At 37.2% G+C, this 7267-nt stretch overlaps 1 long non-coding RNA gene across 1 annotated transcript; it reads right to left on the bottom strand.

The window, feature by feature from the left end:
• Nucleotides 1-3129: 3129 nt before the first annotated feature.
• LOC311098358 lies at nt 3130-5992 on the bottom strand. Its single transcript, XR_014609462.1, has 3 exons — nt 5894-5992; nt 5389-5477; nt 3130-3690 (listed from the first exon to the last, which is right to left on the bottom strand). It is a non-coding gene; the product is annotated as an uncharacterized lncRNA (long non-coding RNA).
• Nucleotides 5993-7267: the final 1275 nt, after the last annotated feature.

The raw sequence follows: 7267 nt of genomic DNA, 5'->3' as shown, positions 1-7267 counted from the left end.
CGCGGAGAGTGTGTGTGTGTGCTCGCGTCTCATTGAGTATGTGCGCGAGTATACATCCTCGCGTCTCATATAAGTATGCGCGTGGAGAGTTTGTGCGTGGCGTGCGCGCGCGCGTCTCATATGAGTAGGGGCGCGGAGGGTAGGTAATTGTAGTTAATATATTGAAATCGCCATGAAACTGTTGTAGCAATAGTTGTTTTTTGTCCTATAGAACAATCTATTGGATGTCATAATTAGGCCCCCCCAAGAATATTAAATGCCCGTCCATTGATTTGTTTCTGCCGCCGGCTCTGTACCATTTATTTCCAATGTGTCACTTTGATCACGAGGAGCACAAGTTTGACTATTTTTGAAGGACCATTTAACTTTTTCGAATCATATCCACAATTCTAAAAAAAGATTAAAGAATAAAATAAAAGAGAGACATGTGGCATTACAACTGACAGTGACACTCGTTCTTTACAAAGAGAAAACACATTTTCAGACTAAATATTTACCTGGACCCACTAAATGGCAGTATGAAATTGATGACAACAATGCAGCTGAGATATCAATTACATGCTCATGTCTAACCAATGTTCACTCCGTCGTGTCCAATGTATTTCCTACAATAAAGTCAATTACAAGATTGATGAAAACTATTGAAATGCATAAATGTTAATTACCCAAATGTGCAAGTTTCAGATAACTCATAAAACTGAAACAACATCATGAACTCTTATATATTTAAACAATGTTGACATAAATGACTCTCTCTCGTGTATAGCGGGCTAACGCGCTAATCGCGAGGCATCCATGCTAACCATGTGCTCAGAAATGCTAACACATGACACACTATCACTAAACTAAAATGAACTACTTTCAATCCGTACAACAACTCATCCGTGTTGCATTAAACAATGTTATTACTCAAGACCGAAGTGTTTTAAGTTACCTGAAGAAGAAGTACAAAAAGATTAAAGAAGAATAAAATAAAAGAGAGCGCCGCAGTGACTGCTTCTATTGATTCTCTGTTGATTCTAAAATGGAGCGTATCACGGGCGCGCGCCACATACCGAAGTGTGCGATGACGTCATCACACTGGTATGCCAAATGAAAATAATTAAATTAATTAATGCACATAACGCTCTTACTTGTTTCGTTTACCTAAAGCACAAATAAACATTTAAACAATATTAGCAATATCAAGAAAATAACATTGAACAATTCTATAATGCATTTGAAGAAATTAATACACATAAAAATCACTATATCACATGTTCACATAGCAAAGTGCCAAAAATCTTTTCCAACTTTCGTATAAAAAAAAGAAAAAGAAAAAAGGACCACAAATTACCGAAGTTCACCAGACGGCTAATCTAACATTTCTGTTCTCACCAATCTTAAAGGTGCTCTAAGCGATGTTTGGTGACGTTGGGTGACATAACATTTTAACGTTAGTCGTTGTTAGGACATCTCTCCTCTAGCTAATTTACCTCTTTACACAGGGAACTCCAAGCTACTTAAGCTCCACTGCTTTCATTCTCTCTGTGAGGGTCAAAAGCCAGAGTGGCTCAAGTACACCTGGCTGCAGCCTGCAGATCGGGGCGGGGCTGCACCTGGGGCGGGGCTGCACCATAACGCTTCTTATTGGTTAGGGGTAAAGTGATGACGTCGATCGAGGCGGGGCCGCACCTGCTTCTCATTGGTTAGTGGCACAGTAATGACGTCGACGCCACGGTAAACAGGAAAAGCGGTTGAAAACTCTTGTGCCATATCGCGCTGACAGCGAATGCGTCGTATTGTGATGACATCACGCGTCTTAAAAACGCTTGCGCAAATTTGAAATAATAAAAGGAGCTAGTAACAATTCCATATGTCAGTCCCTCCAGTTTTTCGCGATTCCGCGATCGCTGAATACAACGCAAAATCAACAAATTGTCGCATTTTTTTGCGATCCTGCATAATTCCTAATTTAACCGCAAAATAATCACAAAAATGAAAAAGACCTCACAAAACATTAAATTATAATATCTCTAGTTTAATTAAAGTTTCAATGCATTTTTACGTGGATAAAGATGTGAAAAGGGGAAACTCCTTTTCCTCGATTTACTGAAGCCTGTAATGTAAAACGCATTTAAAATCGCCGTCCCCGTGCAACAGGGCCACACCGGGCGGCACGTCACCATGGTTACAGGTGGCAAAGAGATGCATTTTTCCTTCCTTTCCAAGTAGCTGCTACAGAGATGCAAACAGCCCAGCTAACACAAATACGTGACTGTTACGTAACTGCAACGTAATCTGGTGACCAAACTTTCGTCGTGGCGACGTAATTAGTTACGTCGTGGCAACCGGAAAAGTGAAATTCCCAGATACGTTGCTACAACGTAACTTTGTAACGTTGTCAGCAGGTAACGGCGACGTCGTGGCAACGTTGTGGATCGACAGTCGTGTGTTGGTAACCAGTTGGTCATTTTAGTTTTTAATAATATGGGCGGACATGCAGTGGTCTAATTTAACTTGTCCTCATTGGCCCAAAACTATTTTAGAGACTTTTTCAACGACATGAACGATATACAGACTCAAAATTTGGTTAATTCAGTTCATTTACTATAGAACAAAGCACAAACAGCAAAAACAGTATGCAAACAGGTTATACATTTAAATGAACAAGATTTTCCTCAAAAGCTTGAACATCAAACTACTCCTACACGTCTTCATTTTGGTGGCCCTAATAACAAAGCAAGAATAAGAAAAGAAAAATGCAAGAAAAAAGAACAGTTGAGTGTTTTCCCATTTAACATTTAAATACACAAAGCAATTAGCACTGAAAGATAGAATCTGTAAGCAGACAGTTTTGTTTAAAAATCGCTCGTATATTTTTCTAAACATTGTCACAAAGTTATGTTGTGGCAAGTGCATTATTTCCTTTTAAAATAATTTGATAACTTAATGACATGTATCACTATATTCTATAAAACCTTAGTTTGAAATCTTTTTTTTTTTGTACATTTAATAATACATATTTTGTTTTTCTTCTTCTGAAGTCATAATTACATAAAAAAAAATTTTTAACTAGGAAACTAGGCCTATTTATGATGATTCCTGAAGGCAGCATTAAACTCCTAAAATGTCAGGTGATGGTGCAACTGTCCGAACAAATAAACAGACTAAGAAAACAATTTAAAATGGTGTCTTAATAATAACAAAATACAAACTATGCCATCATTTTAGGTTTGAAGCCTTTCATATAATTGTTTTTTATAAATATCAGTAGTTTTAAAGCTGTTGAGATAATTGAGAAACTTTTGTCCAGCAATTTGTATATTCTCAAATGTTATTATGAATTTACAAGGTAATAACAGTAAACATGATAATGCATCATCCAGAGGAGCCTAACTGATCTCTTTGGCAGAGTGAAAAAGTTTGTGGAGCTCTTTCAAATACTGATAAAAACTGCTAATTTCAAGTATGGGTAGGTTGGTGGTACACTTTCCATGTCAGGTGGTACAACTACAATACATAATATTTTTGCTGTACCACCTGACATAAAAACTTAAATTAGTTTAAACACTTTAAAATATCATTTAACATCTGAAAATTGTTTAAACACATTGTCTTCAAGAGTGTTTATGTCATTAGAAGTCTTCCCAAGTGAGGCTGGATCCGAACTGGAGCTGCTGTAATCTCTGGTAAAATATGCTGAGCATCCTGAGATGGAAACAAGGAGACAACAGGAGAAAGATTAGCATTGCTGCTGTTCATATTATTTCAGGCAAAAGATGGTCATGTGCACTTTTTACTATTTCATCACATATAGTGCAAGATTATGAGATGTGTTAAAGGGATAGTTCACTTTGAAATTAAGTTTTGGTATGTTTTAGCTTACCTCAAGGGCATCCAAGATGTAGGTGTCTTTTTTTCCGCAGTAGTTTCAATTTTGATATTTTTAGGTCGAACCGTTCTTGTCTGTCAGTCATATAATGCAGGTCTATGGTTACTGTCTCAAAGAGCATGCACAGAGTCCAAATTAAAACAATTCCCCGTCGTCCAAATTAAACAATTCCCCATCGTAAGTACACATTGATGGCCTAAGACACGAAACGAGCGGTTTGTGTGAGAAAACGAACAGTATTTATATCGTTGTTACCTCTTGAACACAGCCGCGTCCAAGTGATCTGAGGGCGCGGGCGGGTATAGATATATACACTAGATGTCGCCTTGGCTACTGCAGTTCATTGGAACGAAACCGTACCCAAGGCGACATCTAGTGTATATATCTATACCCGCCCGTGCCCTCAGATCATTTGGACGCGGCTTTGTTCAAGAGGTAACAGCGATATAAATACTGTTCGTTTTCTCACACAAACCGCTCGTTTCGTGTCTTAGGCCATCAATGTGTATACGATGGGGAATTGTTTAATTTGGACGACAGGGAATTGTTTTAATTTGGACTTGTGCATGCTCTTTGAGACAGTAACCATAGACCTGCATTAAATGACTGACAGACAAGAACGGTTTGACCTAAAAATATCAAAATTGAAACTACTGCGGAAAAAAAAGACACCTACATCTTGGATGCCCTTGAGGTAAGCTAAAACATACCAAAATTTTATTTTAAAGTGAACTATCCCTTTAATTGAATGCTTGGCTAAAGAGATGTGTCTTTAATCTAGATTTAAATTAGGATAGTGTTTCTGGGCCCAAAACATTATCAGGAAGGTTATTCTAGAGTTATTCCCTTACATTCTATTGAATTAATAGGAAATCGTCTGATTTTAAAAAGAAGACATGGCCTAACGAGTCAGCATTTTAATATTTGAATACTATACATTCTTACAATGCAAACGTCCTAAACATTTCTGAGTATTATCAATGTTGAAAACAGTTGTGCTGATTAATCTTTTTGTGTAAACCAATGTAAAAGTTTAATCCATTTTCTTTTTTCTCTCTCCGGGATTCATTGTTAAATAGACCCAACATATACACTACTGTTCAAAAGTTTGGGTTCAATAGAGTAAAAATAAAAAAAATCATATTTTATTCAGCAAGGATGCATTAAATTGACCAGAAGAGAGAGTAAAGATTTCTGTTTCAAATAAATGATGCTTTTTTTGTTTCATTCATCAAATAACCATGAAAAACACAAAAATATGAAGCAGCACAGCTGTTTTCAACACTGATAATAATCTTAAATGTTTCATCTATGGTTTTAGTTTTACTTATTCATGTTGCTCATACAGTGTCACTTAAGTTTGGATGTCAAAACTTTCTTAAAATAAATTAAACAAATAAATGTAAATGTAAATATGAGAATTTAAAATAACAGATGCATGGTGATGTACAGTAGGTGACAAAATATTGTGAGAAAATGGATATGAAGTTATTTAATAAGCTTCCTCACTTCACCTGTTTCCAACTTCTCTGGCAGCAGCTTTCTTCAGAAATATTGAAGTCGTGGAGCTTCCCTCTGTTGTAGAAGGATTATTTTGTTGCTCCTGAAATCACAGAACTAGTTTTATCAATTTGTGTTAACCATTGAGCTAGTTTCAGCCAATTTTCACACTCCATGTAACGTTAAGTGACGTCATTGAGTACGTTTATGTTAAATACGTTTATGTTAAATAAATTAGCTCACTTCCAAACTAACTTATTTTTTACAAAACTATCAAAACCTCTCATCTACCCATAAGATGTGATTAAAATCCTAAACTTTCATATCAAAAGCTCAAGCTATGAAGTTAGCATAACGTTTTCTCTTCTGAAAACGGTTAAGATGCTAACGGACTTTTTCCTAAGACACTAAACCATTTCTATAAAGCAAATATTCAACAGAAGCGTGTCAATTACAAGTACGAGAAGTGTCAAGAACAGTTGTGTGTATTATTTGTGTGATTTTAGAGACTAAACTCACCTGAAAGCAGTGAAAACAACAGCGAGAGACGGAGTTCTGCCGCTTTGTCAGTTGCAGTCAGTGGGGCGGTCGGTGACGCGCCGTTTCCATGGCAACTCAGCTCCGCTCCAGTGTTTGAGGGCGACTCGAAGGTTCACGCGCACGCCCATTAAAACGTCAAAGCCACGCAACATTTACAAACATAAACATCTAGAATTATAACCTTACTTGAATAAAATGAACGTATTTCAAACATACAGTACGGAATACTAAACAAACAATTGAAACAAATAAAATATTTCATAGAAATGCAGTCTGATAAGATGGTAATGAAATTACGGGCCCGTGACGTTGCAGTTTCGTTGCCAGTAAGTCATGAAATTACCAAGTTATTACGAATAGAGTACGTATCTGGAACGTAGTTGGTTATCTTATAACGTTAGGAGGACGTACTGACGACGTTGTGGTTTGGTAATATGATGGTAATGAAATTCCGAGCATACGACGTTGTAGTTACGTTGTCAGTTGGTAAGTCATGAAATGACCAAAAAGTACGAATAAATTACGTAACTGCAACGTCGTGTTAGCTGGGAGCGCGCTTTTCGGCGCCTCCCGCTTTTTTTCCACGTCAGTTTGGGTGACAAATTCATCTGAAGCCTATTTCATAGCTTAATGTGAGGGACAGAAGTCTATTTACATCATTAAAGTTTACGAAAACTCGTTTTCCCTCCTCTGCGGCTGTCAATCATTTTCCATTCAGTATTCAAACAGCGCGCGCGCCTCTTCCGGTTACAGCAGCATACATGCACGGTAAAACTCTCTCCAATATGATATTCACATTATAATGCTTGATCTGTAGAGAAAAGGCTGTGGATTTGCGTAAAATGACTTTATTTTGTTGGAGTTTGTTGCTGTTTTTAAACGACTCGCGCTACCGTGTGCCTGTTAGATCACACACATCACAAGGACTATGAATCGGCATCAAACGCACAATAACTGGAATTTAAAACTGTGAAGAAACAAATGATCAATAAACTGTTGGACAGATAGACACTAGGATTTGTGCGCTCGACATTTCTTCGCTTTGTGCCGTGCCGTGAACTTTTAAATGCGCACTTGTGCAGCGCAGCACACTCCATGTTGCTTTGAGCACATCATTCTGCACCCGCGATGCGCATACGCGCTTTGTGCGCTCTGTTTTGAAGCGTTTCATATTTTCATGGTTTTGCGCACTGAAAGATTATTAAAAGCCTATATTTGTGTATATCTAGCCTGCACAACACATTTAAAATAAGCATAATTTAATTGTATGTTATTTCTGTGTAGTGTAGTGTAGGCTATATAAATATACACACTTCTGAATTCTTGACATTCATATATAAATATAAAATTGTG

Source organism: Abramis brama (genome assembly GCF_963993115.1).
Source record: "Abramis brama genome assembly, chromosome: 1".
NCBI lineage: Eukaryota > Metazoa > Chordata > Actinopteri > Cypriniformes > Leuciscidae > Abramis > Abramis brama.
The sequence above is the reverse complement of the archived record's forward strand: the minus strand, read 5'-3'. Positions and strand labels throughout refer to the sequence as shown.